This window comes from Pongo pygmaeus, chromosome 6, assembly GCF_028885625.2.
Source record: "Pongo pygmaeus isolate AG05252 chromosome 6, NHGRI_mPonPyg2-v2.0_pri, whole genome shotgun sequence".
In the NCBI taxonomy this organism is placed as follows: domain Eukaryota; kingdom Metazoa; phylum Chordata; class Mammalia; order Primates; family Hominidae; genus Pongo; species Pongo pygmaeus.
Window position 1 is genome coordinate 31,036,323 of NC_072379.2, and position 17,355 is coordinate 31,053,677.

The 17,355-nt window shown below is 37.5% G+C and overlaps 1 pseudogene; it reads left to right on the forward strand.

Moving 5' to 3' along the window:
- Nucleotides 1–5,128: 5,128 nt before the first annotated feature.
- LOC129041326 (cell division control protein 42 homolog) lies at nucleotides 5,129–5,854 on the forward strand (annotated as a pseudogene).
- The last annotated feature ends 11,501 nt before the right edge of the window (nucleotides 5,855–17,355 follow it).

Genomic DNA, 17,355 nt, shown 5'->3' on the forward strand with positions numbered 1-17,355 from the left:
ACATCACCCTCTCTGGTAACAAATATCTTTAAAGGAGCAGATTTAAACACATTATTATATACCATACAGCTTGGTAAACACTTAAATTTACTGAATTAATACAGTTAACAACACATCTTTTAAGTAGCAGTCTTAGATTTATCTTTCAACATATAAACACCTCACTACATACATTACGTATGTTAGATCCACTCATTAAAATAAAAGCTTTTTGCCATAGAATGTTTCTTACCCAAAATGCAATGGTAAGAAACATCTTTAAAAAAATATGCTTGGCTGGCCATGATAGGGTGGCTCACGCCTGTAATCCCAACACTTTGGGAGACTGAGGTGGGGTGGATCATCTGAGGTCAGAAATTTGAGACCAGCCTGGCCAACATGGTGAAACCCCATCTCCACTGAAAATACAAAAATTAGCTGGGTATGGTGGCGGGCACCTATAGTCCCAGCTATAGGAGGCTGAGGCAGGAGAATTGCTTGAACCCAGGAGGCAGAGGCTGCAGCTAGCCGAGATCGCAGACCACTCCAGCCTGGGTGACAGAGTGAGACTCTGTCTCAAAAAAACAAAAGCTTACTTTACACCTATATGATAGCTTATTAAACACTTCAATTCCCCGAATTAATCCAGTTAACCACATATATTTTAAGTGACATTATCAGTTTTATCTTCTTAACATGTGCCTACAAACCTAGTGAGGTGTATGTAGTGAAATAGTAGACGTACTCTCTAACATAACACTCTTCACAAGAAAGATTTTTAAATGCATAATTTAAAAAATCTATAAATAAGCATGTTTAAGGACTTAATTACGTACTTTACAATTTGGTAAACACTTGCATTTAATTAATACTTACATTCACTGAATTAACACTATTATCAACTCATCAGTAACATTTTTAGAATCATCTTTTAAGCATGTGCTTATAAACACTTTATAGTGAGCCACATTCACTCACTGATGTAACAATTTTCAGAACAAAGCTTTTAAAATGCATGGAAAGAGGCTGGGTGCGGTGGCTCACACCTGTAATCCCAGCACTTCGGGAAGCTGGGGCGGGAAGATCACCTGAGGTCAGGAGTTCGAGACTAGCCTGGCCAATACGGTGAAACCCCGTCTCTACTAAAAGTACAAAGAAGATTAGCTAAGCCTGGTGGCACCCACCTGTAGTCCCGGCTACTCAGGAGGCTGAGGCAGGAGAATCACTTGAACCTGGGGGGCAGAGGAAGTTGCAGTGAGCCAAGATTGCACCATTGCACTCCTGCCTGGGTGGCAGAGTGAGACTCCATCTCAAAAAATATATATATAAGTAAAATAAAATGCGTGGTAAGAAAAATCTTTAAAGAACCATGTTTAAACACTTTATTACATACATTCCAGTTTGGTAATACTTGCATTCACTGAATTAACATAGTCACCAACTCATTTTATCAATGACATACTTAGATCATCTTTTAGGCATGTGTCTACTAACTATTCCCTACATAGTATTACATCCACTCACTGAAATAACACTCATCATTACAAAGCTCTTAAAATGAATAACAAAAGCATCTTTTAAAACATGTTTAAACACATTATTGCATACTTTATAATGTGGTAAGCACTTGCATTGAATGAGTTAACATAGTTACCAACTCATCTAATAAACAGCATTATTAGAATTATCTTTAATGTAAGTGTCTACAACCTCACACACATATCCATTTACTGAAAGAACACTTTTCACAACAAGGATTTTAAGAGGTATAATAAGGAACTTCTTTAAAGAAACATATTTAAACATTTGATTATATATTTGCAATTGGGTAAACACTTGAAATCACTAAATTAATACATTTACAAATTCATTTTTTCAGCAACATCTTAGAAATATCTTGTAAGTATGTGTCTACAAATACCTTACTACATATTACTCACATAACACCCTTCACAGTAAAGCTTTCAAAATTCATAAGGGCAGTGACATCACCAAAAAGGCTGAGTAGAAGCAAGCTGGTTTCCACTTCCTGACCCATAGGAAATCTTAAATGCACCAAGATTATCATCAGCAGTATCACAGAACTCAAATATGTGAATAAGATAGTTACTGAAATAATGGAGAAGTGAAAAAATCCATGCAGATATAAAAGAGTAAGACTTTTATATTTCTGACATCCTATCACAAATCTGCTGGACACCAAGTGTGCAGATAATTTTTCACCTATTAAAGCTTACTAGACAGAAAAAAAAAAAAGATGAAGAAGAAGATTAAGGAAGACAACCAGCTATCCCATCATCTTGGGATTCCAGGCAGAAGACACCCACAAGAAGTATAGCCAGTGCCTTAAGGAAGAAAAACTCCTGAGGACACCCAGAAACAAAGAGATTAGGTTGCAACTAGTATCCCCAGCCTGGGAAATTTAGCTATTTAGCCAAAGGAGATGCCAAACCACAGTGGCTGTTCAGTAACACCATGCTGTAGGAGCTATGTTTCATAGGTTCTCAGACCATAAATCCCTAGCTAGCCTTGCCACGCTTCCCTGGTATTCCCTTTAGGACCTCCCTCATCTAGCCCAAGAAGTGCTCTGAATGGTTCCTAGAGCTGAGGCAAACCTGGGATTAAGGTGCCATCTAGTGCCAAAAAGGAGGTAGTGACATAGCAAAAAGGATATTCAAAGTAAATTGCAAACAATCTGTAACAAACACACCCAACAGAAAATAAAACAAGCCAGCTAGAGAAAATTCGAATGAATAACTAATCCTTTAATGCAGAGACATAGATGTACATTCATAAGAAAAATAGCAAACAAAAAAACCATAATCTTCCTGAGTGGACAAAGCAAGAAGCCACTGGCCAACACTAACTAAACAGTGATAGATGGGCTCTCTGATCAAGAATCCAAAATAGTATTTTTTTTTTTTTTTTTTGAGACAGAGTCTTGCTCTTGTCACCCAGACTGGAGTGCAATGGCACGATCTCGGCTCACCGCAACCTCTGCCTCCCAGGTTCAAGTGATTCTCCTCCCTCAGCCTCCCGAGTAGCTGGGATTACAGGCGCCTGCCACCATACCCTGCTAACTTTTGTATTTTTTTAGTAGGGACGGGGTTTCACCATGTTAGCAAGGCTGGTCTCGAACTCCTGACCTTGTGATCTGCCCGCCTCAGCCTCCCAAAGTGCTGGGATTACAGGCGTGAGCCACTGCACCCAGCCCCAAAGTAGTATTTTTAAGGAAATTCAGTGATATACAAAATAATACAGAAAAGCAATTAAGAAATTTATCAGAGAAATTTAAGGAAAAAGATTGAAATGATTTTTTAAAAACATCAAACAGAAATCCTAAAACTAAGAAGTATATCTGCTGAACAAAAATTCATGAGAGGCTCTCAATGGCAGATGCATCAAGCAGAGAAAGAAATCAGTGAGCTTAAAGACAGGCTAATGGAAAATACACATACGAGATAAAAGAATGAAAAGTAATAAAGAATGCCTACAAGATATAGACAATCACATCGAAATAGTAAATCTAAGAATTACTGGTGTTCAAGAGGAAGCTGAGCAAAAACAAGGAATGGAAAGTTTATTCAAAGAGGCAGGGTGCAGTGGCTCATGCCTGTAATCCCAGCAATTTGGGAAGCTGAGACAGGTGGATCACTAAAGGTCAGGAGTTCCAGACCAGCCTGACCAACATGGTGAAACCTTGTCTCTACTAAAAATACAAAAATTCGCCAGGTGTGGTGGTACGCAGCTGTAACCCCAGATACTTGGGAGGCTGAGGCAAAATAATTGCTTGAACTTAGGAGTCAGAGGTTGCAGTGAGCTGAGATCATGCCACTGTACTCCAGCCTGGGTGACAGAGTGAGACTCCTTCTCAGAAAAGAAAAAGGGAAAAAAAGAAAGTCTATTCAAAGGAATAATAGAAAACTTTCCAAAACTTGAGAAAGATATAAATCTCCAAGTATAAGAAGGTCAGAGATCACCAGACAGAGTAAAGCCAAATAAGATTACCCTAGGGCATAGGATAATAAAACCCTCAAAGGCCTAAGACAAATAAAATACTAAAAGCAGCAAGGGAAAATAAGTGAATAATATAAAAGAGCTCCAATCTGACTGGCAACAGACTTCTAAATGGCAACTGTCCAACCCAGGAGAAAGTGGGAGTACATGTAAAGTGCAGAAAGACTAAAATTGTCAACTGCAAATACTGTAACCAGCAAAGCTATCCTTCAAACATGAAGGGGAGATAGTCTTTCTCAGACAAACAAAATTTAAGAGAATGCATCTCATCAGACCCATCTCACAAGAAATGCCAGAGAAAATTTCTTCAATCTGAAAGAGAGAAACACAAATGTGCAAAAAAGAAAACATCTAAAGTTATAAAACTCATTGGTAAAAATAAGCCCACAGACAAACTCAAAATTTTGTAATTGTAACTGTAGTATGCAGTCTACTTATCACTTTGGTATGATGACTAAAAGACAAATCTATCAAAAACAAAAGTATCTACAGAAACTGTTAAGAGAGAAGAAATACAAAGATACATAAAGTGACACAATGAAATTCAAAATGTGGGGAAGATGAAGTGTAGAGCTTTCTTAGTTTTTTTCTTTGTTTATATTATTTTCTTTGTGATCAAAGTCATCACTTTAAGATATTTTTGTAATCTTCATAATCACAGAGCAAAATTTTCTCATAAATACACTGAAAATAAAAAGCAACAAATTAAAACACAGTACCATAGAAAATTAACCACAAAGAAGAGACAGTGAGAAACAAAGAGAGGAGTTACAAAACAATGAAGATACAAGTCACAAAATGACAATAGTACTTATTTATCAGTACTTATTTATCAAAAGAATGAACTCATTTCTTCAACTGAAAGACATTGAGTGGATGAATGAATAAAGAAACAAGATTCATATATACACTACCTACCATGAACCAATTTCATCAATAAAGATGTATAAACTGAAAATGAAAGGATGAGAAAAAATTCCATGCGAATGGAAACCAAAAAAGAGCAGGAGTAGCAATATTTATATCATATAAAATAGACCACAAGTAAAATGTAAAAAGAGATAAAGAAGGTCACTATATAATGATAAAGGGGTCAATTTCGAACACCCCAGTGGAGAAGCTGAGGTCAACATCAGATTTGAAATATTTAAGGTGGATACAAAACTATTTCAGCAATGCAGACAATTAAGTGTGGTGTTATGGGCGATGGTGCTGTTGGTAAAACAAGTCTCCTGATATCCTACACAACAAACAAATTTCCATCGAACACACGCTGACTGTTTTTGACAACCGTGCAGTCACAGTTATGATTGGTGGAGAACCATATACTCGGGCTTTTTGATACTGCAGGGCAAGAGGATTATGACAGATTACTACTACTGAGTTATCCACAAACATATGTATGTCTAGTCTGTTTTTCAGTGGTATCTCCATCTTCATTTGAAAATGTGAAAGAAAAGTGGGTGCCTGAGATAATTTGCCACTGTCCAAAGACTCCTTTCTTGCTTGCTGGGACCCAAACTGATCTCAGAGATGACCCCTCTACTATTGAGAAACTTGCCAAGAACAAACAGAAGCCTATCACTCCAGAGACTGCTGAAAAGCTGGTCCATGACCTGAAGGCTGTCAGGTATGTGGAGTATTCTGCACTCACACAGAAAGGCCTAAAGAATGTATTTGACGAAGCAATATTGGCTGCCCTGGAGCCTCCAGAAAGAAGAGCCGCAGGTGTGTGCTGCTATGAACATCTCTCCAGAGCCCTTTCTGCACAGCTGGTGTTGGCATCATACTAAAAGCCATGTTTAAATCAAACTAAAGATTAAAAATTAAAAATTTTTTTTGCAATAATGACAAATGTCCTGCACCAACCCACATGCACTCGTGTGAGACAAGGCCCATAGCTTCCCCCTCCGAGTACTAGTTAATTTTGAGTAATTGTGTATTGTCAGAAAAGTGATTAGTACTAGTTTTTGTTTTGTAGTTTGAAAAAAAATTTTTTGTTTGTTTAAAAGCAAGACATATAGACTAATTGGAATTGTTGAAGCTGCTCCCTGGTTCCACTCTGGAGAGTAATCTGGGACATCTTAGTGTTTGGGGTTTTTTTTTCTCCTCTTTTTTTCAAGGACTGTATGTGGGGTTTTTTAGTCTTGTTTTTTTAAATTAATTAACCAGTGGATAGCCCTTAAGGGGAGGAGGATGGATTGATTCCACCTTCCACTTTCTAGATCTAGTTTAGAAAACATGTTCCCCATCTGGTGCTCTTAGGAAGGAGTATAGTAAATGCCTCATTTAATAACATACTCCTTTTTGAAAGTTGTCTTTTCTCTCCACCCTGGAGTAGATCCAGTATTTGATGAAACTCATGGAAGTGGGTGGAGCCTGTCTTGCCTCACCTCTTTTCTAGGACACAATATATGTGATTGTGACTTTCAAGGACATTTGTTTTCCATTTGCTGATTTTTGGGGGGAGTTAATTTCTAACTTCTTTCACTGATAAATGAAGAAAAGTATTGCACCTTTGAAATACACCAAATGAATTGAGTTGGTAATTAAAAAAAGTTTTTCCCTGCCAAAAAAAGGGGGTCAATTTACCAAGAAGATATAACAATTATAAATATATATTCAAAACAAGAGCACCCAAGTACATAAAGCAAACATTAATAGATCTAAACAGAGAGAAAAACTGTGATATATCAATAGTAGGGTACCTCAAGAATAATCTCTTGAGGAACAGATTATTCTGACAGAAAATCAACAACAACCACAAAATTGGAGTTAAGCTACACACTTGACCAAATGAGCCTAACTGACATTTACAGAACATGTCACTCAGTTGCTTCAGAGTACATATAATTCTCATTAGCATGTGAAACATTCTCCAGGCCTATATATTAGGCTACAAAATAATAAAAGTCAAAATTATATCAAGTTTTTTTTTAACCACAAGAGAAAAGAACTTGACAACAATAACAAGAGGAACCTTGGAAACTACACAAATGTATGGAAATTAAAAACATGCTTCTGAATATTCAGTGGTTCAGTAAAGAAATTTAAAAATTTTTGGAAACAAAAATATAAACACAATATACAAAAAAACTGAAGAATACAACAAAAGCAGTGATAAGAAGGAAGTTTATAGCAATAAGTGCCTACGTTTAAAAAAAAAGGTTTTATATAAACAACGTAACAATATATTAAAGCAACTAGAAAAGCAAAAACTAAATCCAAATTTAGTAGAAGGAAAGAAATAATAAAGATCAGAGGAAAAATCAATAAAATTGAGACTAAGAAGGTATACAAATGACCAATGAAACAAAAAGTTGAGGATTTGAACAGATAAACAAAATAGACAAATCTTTAGCTAGACTAAAAAAAGATAGAAGACCCAAAGAAATAAAATCAGAAATGAAAAAGGAGACATAATAACTGATAACACAAAAATAATTATTAGAAATTATTATGAACAACTGTATACCCACAAATTGGAAAACCTGGAAGAAGTGCGTAAATTCCTGGATGCAAGCAATCTACCAAGATTGATCCATGAAGAAATAGAAAATATGAAAAAAACAGTAAGCGTAATGAGATTTAAGGCATCATAAAAAGTCTCCCATCAACAAAAAGGCAAGGATCTGGCTTCAGAGATGAATTCTACCAAATGCTTAAAAAGGAACTGATACCAATTCTATTCACATTCTTTAAAAAATTAAAAAGAGGCCAGGGGCGGTGGCTCACACCTGTAATCCCAGCATTTTGGGAGGCTGAGGCGGGCGGATCACAAGGTCAGGAGATCGAGACCATCCTGGCTAACACAGTAAAACCCCGTCTCTACTAAAAAAAAATACAAAAAATTAGCTGGGAGTGGTGGCGGGTGCCTGTAGTCCCAGCTACTCAGGAGGCTGAGGCAGGAGAATGGCATGAACCCAGGAGGCAGAGCTTGCAGTGAGCTGAGATCGCGCCACTACACTCCAGCCTGGGCGACAGAGCGAGACTCTGTCTCAAAATATATATATAAAATAAAAAGAAGGGAATACTTCCAAACACATTCTATGAGATAGCATTTGCCTGATACTAAACCCAGATAAGGATATAACAACAACAAACTACAGGCAGGGCAATATCTTCAATGAACATAGACAAAAATGTGCTCAAAAAATACTAGAAAATCCTCACTCAATCCATACTGAAAAGATCATTCACCATGATTAAATGGGATTCATCCCAGGGATGCAAGCATGATTCAACATGAATCAATAAAATCTCATATATCACATTAACAGAACCAAAACCATATTACTATTTCAATCGATGTTTAAAAAGCATTCTTCATAGTAAAATAAATATATAGTAAATATAGTATAATTAAAATCCAACTTTATAGTAAAACATTCAACAAACTGTGTAGAGAAGAAATGTACTTCAGTGAAATAAAGACTAAATATGACAAACCCACATCTAACTGCAAACTGAGAAAAATTGAAACTTTTCTCTAAGCTTTGGAACAAAACAAGGAGGCCCACTTTCACCACTTTTATTCAGTATAATATTAGAAGTCCTATCCAGACCAATCAAGCAAAAGAAAAAGAAAGAAAGGTCATCTAAATTGGAAAGCAAGAAGTCAAATTATCCTTGTTCTCAAACAACATGATCATGTATTTAGAAAACCCTAAATATTCTACCAAAAAATGGGTTAGAACTGATAAATGAATTCAGTAAAGATAGGGATACAAAATCAACATATAAAAATCAGTAGCATTTATTATAGATGCAACAGTGAATACTCTTAAAAAGAGATAGGCTGGGCGTGGTGGCTCATGCCTATAATCCCAGCACTTTGGGAAGTCGAGGCAGGCAGATGGTTTTTAAAAATATTTTAAAGGAGTATCTTTAAACACTGTATTACATACATTGTGGTTTACTTGCCACTTACACTCACTGAATTCACATTGTTAACATCAGTTTTTAGGAAAATTATTAGAATCATATTTTAAATGTATCTACAAACACTTCATTACATACATAATATGCATTAACTAACATAACCCTCTTCACAAAAAAGCATGTAACATGTATAAGAAAAAGTTTTTATTAAGGAAGTATATTTAAACATACATAATTTAGACCTTGGTAAACATTTTTATTGACTGAATTAATACTATTAATGCAACTTAAAAGTAACATTCTTAAAATTATCTTATAAACATAGATGCCGTCACACTTCATATATTACATTGATTAATTGAAGTAACACTCTTTTTTTATTATTGTACTTTAAGTTCTGGGATACATGTGCAGAATGTGCAGGTTTGTTACATAGGTATACACGTGCCATGGTGGTTTGCTGCACCCATCAACCTGTCATCTACATTAGGTATTTCTCCTAATGCCATCCCTTGCCTTGGCCCCCACCCCCAGACAGGCCCCGGTGTGTGGTGTTCCCCTCCCTGTGTACATGTGTTCTCATTGTTCAACTCTCACTTATGAGTGAGAGCATGCAGTGTTTGATTTTCTGTTTTTGTGTTAGTTTGCTGAAAATGGTGGTTACAAAGCCTGTAAACCACATGCTACAAAATATCTTTGAAAGAAGTGTTTAGATGTCACTACAGATATTATAACTTGGTAACCACTTACAATGAGTGAATTAACACTGTTAACAATACAGCTAATAAGTAATATTGTTAGATTTATTAAATGTGTCTATAAAATCTTTACTATATACATACATGTATTCACTAATATAATACCACTTACAGTGAAGCCTTACATAGTAAAAAACATCTTTCAAACAAATAACTTTAAACACTTTATTACATACATCAGAGTATAGTGTCAAACTAAAATAATCAAAAAGTTCAGAGTCCAGTTAAAAGAGAACTTATTCAAGTATAAAGATTAAGGATCAGCCAAGCATGGTAGCTCATGCCTATAATCCCAGCACTTTGAGAGGCCAAGGCAGATGGATTTCCTAAGCTCAGAAGTTCAAGACCAGCCTGGGCAACATAGCAAGACCCTATCTTAACAAAAAATACAATAATTATCCTGGCATAGTGGCTCAGGCCTGTGGCCAGAGATACTTGGAAGACTGAGGTGGGAGGATCACTTAAGCCTGGGAGGCAGGTCATGCCACTGCACTCCAGCCTATATGACAGAGTAAGACCCTGTCTCAAAAAAAAGATTAAAGATGGCCACTCAGGAGCATAGATTCAAGTTGCCCTGAATATACATTCTGATTAACAGTCCTTACAAGTGGATTTTTTTTTAAGAAGTGGCAGGTGGCCGGGCACGGTGACTCACAAATGTAATCCCAGCACTTTGGGAGGTGAGGTAGGTGGATCGTGAAGCCAAGAGATCGAGACCATCCTAGCCAACATGGTAAAACCCCATCTCTACTAAAAATACAAAAATTAGCTGGGCGTGGTGGTGCACGCCTATAGTCCGAGCTGCTTACGAGACTGAGGCAGGAGAATAGCTTGAACCTGGGAGGCTGAGGTTGCAGTGAGCCGAGATTGCATCACTGCACTCCAGTCTGGCGACACAGTGAGACTCTCTGTCCAAAAAAAAGTAAAAGAAAAGAAAAAAAAAAGTGGCAGGCTTGGTGTGGTGGTTCATGCCTATAACCCCACTACATTGAGAGGCCAAGGTGAGAGGATTGCTTGAGGCCAGGAGTTCATAACCAGCCCTAGCAACATAGTGAGACCCCATCTCTACAAAAGTAATGATTAGGGCTAGAATCTCAAAACAAGTGTTCTACAATTTTCTTCTGAAATGTAATTTTGCTCTCCCAAGTTCCCCATTTCTACCAAAGATAAATCTTAGTAGTACCAAGTTATTTGTAAAGTAAGTTTTATAGTCTTATTATACTTGGTCTGATTATTTGCATAAAGTACAGCAAGAATAGTGATCCACCGTAAAGGCTCTCTTAAGTTGGCTTTGCTGGTACTTTTGCATAAAGAATATCAGATTAGACTTCTTTTTTTTTTTTTTTTTTTTTTTTTTGCGACGGAGTTTCACTCTTGTTGCCCAGGCTGGAGCGCAATGGTGCAATCTCGGCTCACTGCAACCTCCGCCTCCCGGGTTCAAGCGATTCTCCTGCCGCAGCCTCCCTAGTAGCTGGGATTATAGGCGCGCACCATCACACCCGGCTAATTTTTTGTATTTTTAGTAAGATGGGGTTTCACTATGGCCAGGCTGGTCTTGAACTTCTGACCTCAGGTGATCCGCCCGCCTCGGCCTCCCAGAGTGCTGGGATTATAGGCGTGAGCCACCGTGCCCAGCCTAGATTAGACTTTTAAAAGCCTCTTGGGGCTAGAAGGCCAAGCCAAGGATTCACCATCAGACTGTGCCTGCAATGCCTGTATGAATTGGGTAAACTCTTCTCAATGTCCCAGAGTATTTTGAGGTTCATGAACCTGTCAGAAGGTGACATTTTTACTTACCATAAGGTCACAAACTTTGTAAGGGAACTGTACAAAGTATTGGGCCAGTCTTTCCAAGGACCCTTTTATCAGTTTGGTGAAACCAGCCTCAACTCCTTAAAGCAATCCAGTCGTATCTGAAAATATGCCTTTCCAGTCCAAGCTTTGGTAAAATTATCAGTGTCTCCAATGTGTCCTCTTATAAAAGAAAACATATTATTGATGAACTTATGCAAATAACTACATTGTTATAAATTAAAAATACTTAGTTTCCAAATTCTGGAAAAACCGTGTAAAGAGAAATAAAATGTTTCAATTTTGCTCACAAAAGTGTGCTTCACTCTATTTTCTTGAGCTATAAATAGCCCAAAAGAAAAAAAATGGACTCTAGGAAACAAAACATCTTATTTACCAAAAACATACTCAAGTCATGTATACTAAGAGTCATTTGAGTTACTTTCTATTTTTCTGATAAGATATTTAATTTAGGCCGGGCGCGGTGGCTCACGCCTGTAATCCCAGCACTTTGGGAGGCCGAGGTGGGTGGATCACAAGGTCAGGAGATCGAGACCATCCTGGCTAACATGGTGAAACCTCGTCTCCGCTAAAAATACAAAAAATTAGCTGGGCGTGGTGGCGGGCGCCTGTGAGTCCCAGCTACTTGGGAGGCTGAGGCAGGAGAATGGCGTGAACCTGGGAGGTGGAGCTTGTAGTGAGCTGACATGGAGCCACTGCATTCCAGCCTGGGCAACAGAGCATAGACTCCGTCTCAAAAAAAAAAAAAGATATTTAATTTAAGCACTTACTTTTTATTTAAGCCAATTAATTAGAGTTCTTTCATACATTTTAGTGATAAAATACAACATACACATGACACATGTAGACATACAGACTCACAGACAGGAGATTTTATAGCTTTATTAGGTTTCTCATTTTCCAGTTTTCAAATGATTTCTCTACCCACTTTAAACTGTCAAGCCCTAAACAATTGTTAGCTAGGCAGTCCTAAATTTGCACTTCTAAAAGGATGGTTCCTTAAGTAAAAATTTACATCCCAAAGGCACACAACCTAAATCTAAGCAGCGTTATTTGTGAGACAAGAAGAACATAGTTAAAGGCTCTGTCAAAATAAAGATTGACAGGGAAAGGATCTTAAAGATAGGTAAGGTTTGCTGTCTAAACATTAAGCAAATGTCTTTCCTATCTTAAAAGTTTCTAGTGGTTTGAATGCAGGAGAAAGATGCCTTTACAAATAGAAATTTTCTTTGTAGATGTAAATTTACTTTACAAAGAGTTTCAAAATAACTAGGTAAAGTCCAGACAGTCATATTTTGGAGACCAATATAGTTAGAGAGGTGGTCTTTTCAACTTAACCTGTTTCTTGATTGAATGTTGACTTCAGGGTGGATCCCCTTAATGAATAAGGCAACAAAAGCATGCCCTATGCCTGGACTCCGCATATATGACTCTGAAAAAGCAGCTAGCCTACTTTACTTGTAAAATTATCTTTTATAAACACTGTAACCAGCTTTTTTTTTTTTAAAGTAACTTTTCTAGTAACTCATCAAAACCAATAAACCTTACCTAATGTTGTGACTTAGCCAAGGAAGGATGAACTAGAAATCTCCAAAGAGGTGAAAAGCAATCCTCTCAAGATCCACAATGAAACCAGAGGCAGCTAGAAGAAAGAAAAGTCTCACTAGCTACAAATGCAGTGTGACCTGTATTTCTTTCCAGCTGTGTTTTCTAGGATCTCAGCTTCCCAGCTGAGTGCTTATACCTGAAGACCCAAAAGCCTGGTGTGCCCCATAAATGGAAAGAGGAAATCACAAGATGTCCAAGGAAGAAAAGAGAATCAACAAATGGGTACCCCTGTGAAAGGAAAATATCTTGGTCCCCTTCAAACTGGGAACCCTTCAGGATAATCTGCCTCCCATTCTATTCAAAGTTATCCCTCTACTCACAGAGATAGACGCATATTCTGATGAGCTCCTTTGAAAAGACTTATCAGAAACTCAAAAGAATGCAACCATTTGTCTCTCATCTACCTGTGACCTGGAAGCCCCCAGGGTTGGGGGGTCCTTGCTTTCAACTGTCCCTGCCTTTCTGGAGGGAACTAATACTTCTTACATATATTGATTGATGTCCCATGTCTCCCTAAAATGTTTAAAACCAAGCTTTGCCCTGACCACCTTGGGGCACATGTTGTCAAGACCTCCTGAGACTATGTCATGGGCTCATCCTCAACCTTAGCAAAATAAACTTTCTAAATTAACTGAGACATGGCTCAGATTTTCAGGGTTCACATTTTGGTAACTGTGGGGGGATCGTGAATGGAGACGCCCCTGACTTTTGACAAATCTCCTATTGGTGCTTGGTACCAGCATGAGCTAACATTATGGCTCAAACCAAAAGGACAATTTGCTGAGGTCTGAGAGCACCCCCTCCAGAGAAGCCCTGATCTCCCAAAATTTAGTCAAGATCTAAAGTTTATTTTGCTGTACAACTCCTCTTTTTCTTGGAGTTTTACTTGCTTCCAACATAAGGAAGGCAAGTTTTTCCTGCTTCATAATGGTGAAAGGCAGGTAACTCCTTTATGGAGTTTGAGCTCACTTCCAACAGGGAAGATGAGCTTTGTTTTGTTTTGTTTTTTTCTGCTTCTAGGACGGTAGAGAGCAGTCTTCAGCCTGAGATCCATCCCTAGGTAAGTAAGTGAATTGGGGTTTGTCTTGGCCAAAGTTAAGATTAACAACCAGCTGGTCTTAATTTCTCTTTACCATTAGAGCGCTCAGTGATCAATTGTTGGGTTTCTTTGTTGTTAGGATCCTAATTCTAGTTCAGAGATGCATTCTAAAGGGTCCTCTCTGTTGCTTTTTCTCCCAAATTTAATCTTAATTTGGTTTTTCTGTGTGCATTTGCATGAGGAACTGAACTGTTGTTTTCATATGTTAATGAAACTGAGTTTTCTCAGCTGTGAAGAGAAAGGGCCTTTTTGCCCCTTCCGGCCAAAAGGCACCCCTGGGCCTCATGGGAGTGTCTGAGGGGTTGATCCCCCATGACATGCAGTGGCCCTGCAGGGCCCCCAAAAACTTAATTTTAAAAATGGCTCATCCAGGAAACACATACAAGGGCTGATCACCTGGCATTTTGAGCCCTCTCTGAGGTTACAGACCTTTGGAGAGAGAAACTTGAGGCACATAAAAGGGTGGAAACGGCTCAGTGGTGACACACTGTAGAGTGCTGCCAACAAGCAGCACGTATCAATCCACCACACAAAAACCCTAGACCACAGCTCAGTTCCTCCTTTTTTTTTTAAGAAAAAAAAAGCAAGAAACAAGAGTGAGGAGAAAACAAGGAGAATGACCTCCTTTTGAGCACTCTATAGATTTAATAGCACCTCTGTTTGCCAAAGTTTATGGAAATAATATGGTCTTTGTGCACATTTACATTAAGGAAAAATAGCCCTAAAGTCAACCTGCAAACTAGAGCGTTCCTAAGTCCCCCTTTTCTCTATTTCTTCTTTTCTGCCGCTCTAAATCTGCTGTTATTTTTCTATTAAGATAAAAACCACTGTTTAGATCCAACAAGTTTTGTTGCAAGCCGGTAAATTTGTATTTATCTCATGGCTAAAAGTTCTGAAGTAAAAGCTATAGTATCTTTGTGTGTGTGTGTGTGTGTGTGTGTGTGTGTGTGTGTATTTTAAAGGACTTTATAATTTCTATAATCCAACCTTTTTTTCTATTTTATAATATAAATGTTGCTATTTGACTTTCACCTGAGTTGCTTCCTTTAATATGCAAATTTAAGGCTATTTAGCTGACAATTGCCCAGGGTTGTAAAACAGGTTATCAAGAATCTAAAACTCTAATACAGGAAAAAAAGTTTTTTATGAATCTGTAATAACATTAACATGCCTAACGTATATATTTATGTGTTGTGTACACAATGTTTCACTACTAAAAATATATAAAAGAGCTCTAATTGGCTTACAAAAAATAAAAGCACTTAAATCAGATACTAAAAAAGAAAATGCTTTTCCAACTTCATGTAACTTAATTAAAATCTTTAATAAATAAGGTAGCTGTAAAATTATCGGTAAAGTAATATTAGAAATGTCTTAAGAATTGCAAGCATACATTTTTGTTTGCATTTATTAATCAGGCAATTTCATACTTATCCCAGTGAAATACTATGAGGTGTCAAAAATGTGGCATAGGGGTTACAAAACTATAAACCTGGCCCAAAAGAGAATGATCTTTGCTTGTGTAATTTCTTTTTTTTTTTTTTTTCGAGATAGAGTCTCACTCTGTTGCCCAGGCTGGAGTGCAGTGGTGCGATCTTGGCTCACTGCAACCTCTGCCTCCTGGGTTCAAGTAGTTCTCCTGCCTCAGCCTCCCAAGTAGCTGGGACTACAGGTGCCCGCCACCACACCTGGCTAATTTTTTGTATTTTTAGTAGAGATGGGGTTTCACCGTGTTAGCCAGGATGACCTTGATTGCTTGTGTAATTTTTAATAAATAAGATATCAATATAGGTTTAATGAAAATAGCTGCATCTTAAATTTAGTAAGATTACCATAACTTCTAATCTTGTGGCTTTAGGCAGTCTAGTCCACAGGCAATAAGGAGGTGTGTTTTGGGAAAGGACTGTCTCCATCTTTGTTTGAAAGCTATAAACTAAGTTCCTCCCAAAGTTAGTTCAGCCGATGCCCAGGAATGAACAAGGACAGCTTGAAGGTTAAGAGCAAGATGGAGTCAGTTAGGTCAAATCTTTTTTCACTGTCTCAGTTATAATTTTGCAATGGTGGTTTCATAACTTTGAATCATGACTATTACAGTTTTCATAATCTACATAAACAATTAAAATTAAATAATTATGTAAACGTAATGGGATAAATACTTGCAGCCAAACCAGTCATAATTTGGAATATAAAGCTATATTGAATTAATTAATAGATATTTCATTATTTGGGTATTTCCCAATAAATATATACTGTAGGAAAACATTCTTGCAAAAAAAAAAGTGCATCCTTTTAAAAAAATGTGAACAAGTTTTGTCTAATTCAAAGCTCATTTAAAGGTTATGTATAAAACAAAAGGAACCAGAAAAAAAAGAAATGTAAAGAAAGTTATAAAAATAAAGAACTGTTTTGTGGTAAGAAAGCTTTAAGAGATAATTTTATATGAAAAACAATCTTGTATGGTAAATTTAGTCCTAAAATAAAATGACTGGTTGTTTAAGAAGGAGAAATGTTCAGGACAAACCAGAAAGTCCAAGCATGTCATGAACAGTTGGTGCAAGTCACAATAAGAGGATTTATATTAAAAAAAAAAACAAAAAAACTTTGGGGCCGGGTGCAGTGGCTCACGCCCGTAATCCCAGCACTTTGGGAGGCCGAGGCAGGCGGATCACGAGGTCAGGAGATCGAGACCATCCTGGCTAACATGGTGAAACCCTGTCTCTACTAAAAATACAAAAACAAAATTAGCCGGGCGTGGTGGTGGGTGCCTGTAGTCCCAGCTAGTTGGGAGGCTGAGGCAGGAGAAGGGCGTGAACCCAGGAAGCAGAGCTTGCAGTGAGCCTTGATAGAGCCACTGCACTCCAGCCTAGGCAACAGAGTGATACTCTGTTTCAAAAAAAAAAAAACTTTGGTATGATCAAATTGTCATATTTAAGTTTTGGTTTGCTTAGAAAAAGAATTGACAGAAAAATATTTTTTAATAAAGGTTATTACATCCATGTATTGTATGTGCTTTTAAAGTCCTTGTGACTTTAAGTTACAGGGCTTTGATTCCTAGGTCTAAAAGGGACATCAAGTCCTGCTAAATCTTAAACATCGACACCAATCAAAGCCTCATCTTCAGGCCCCATAGATGATGCCAATCAAAATAAACTGCATTCCTGAGACACAGGGCAAGAAATTAAAGCTATTCAACTCCTCAAG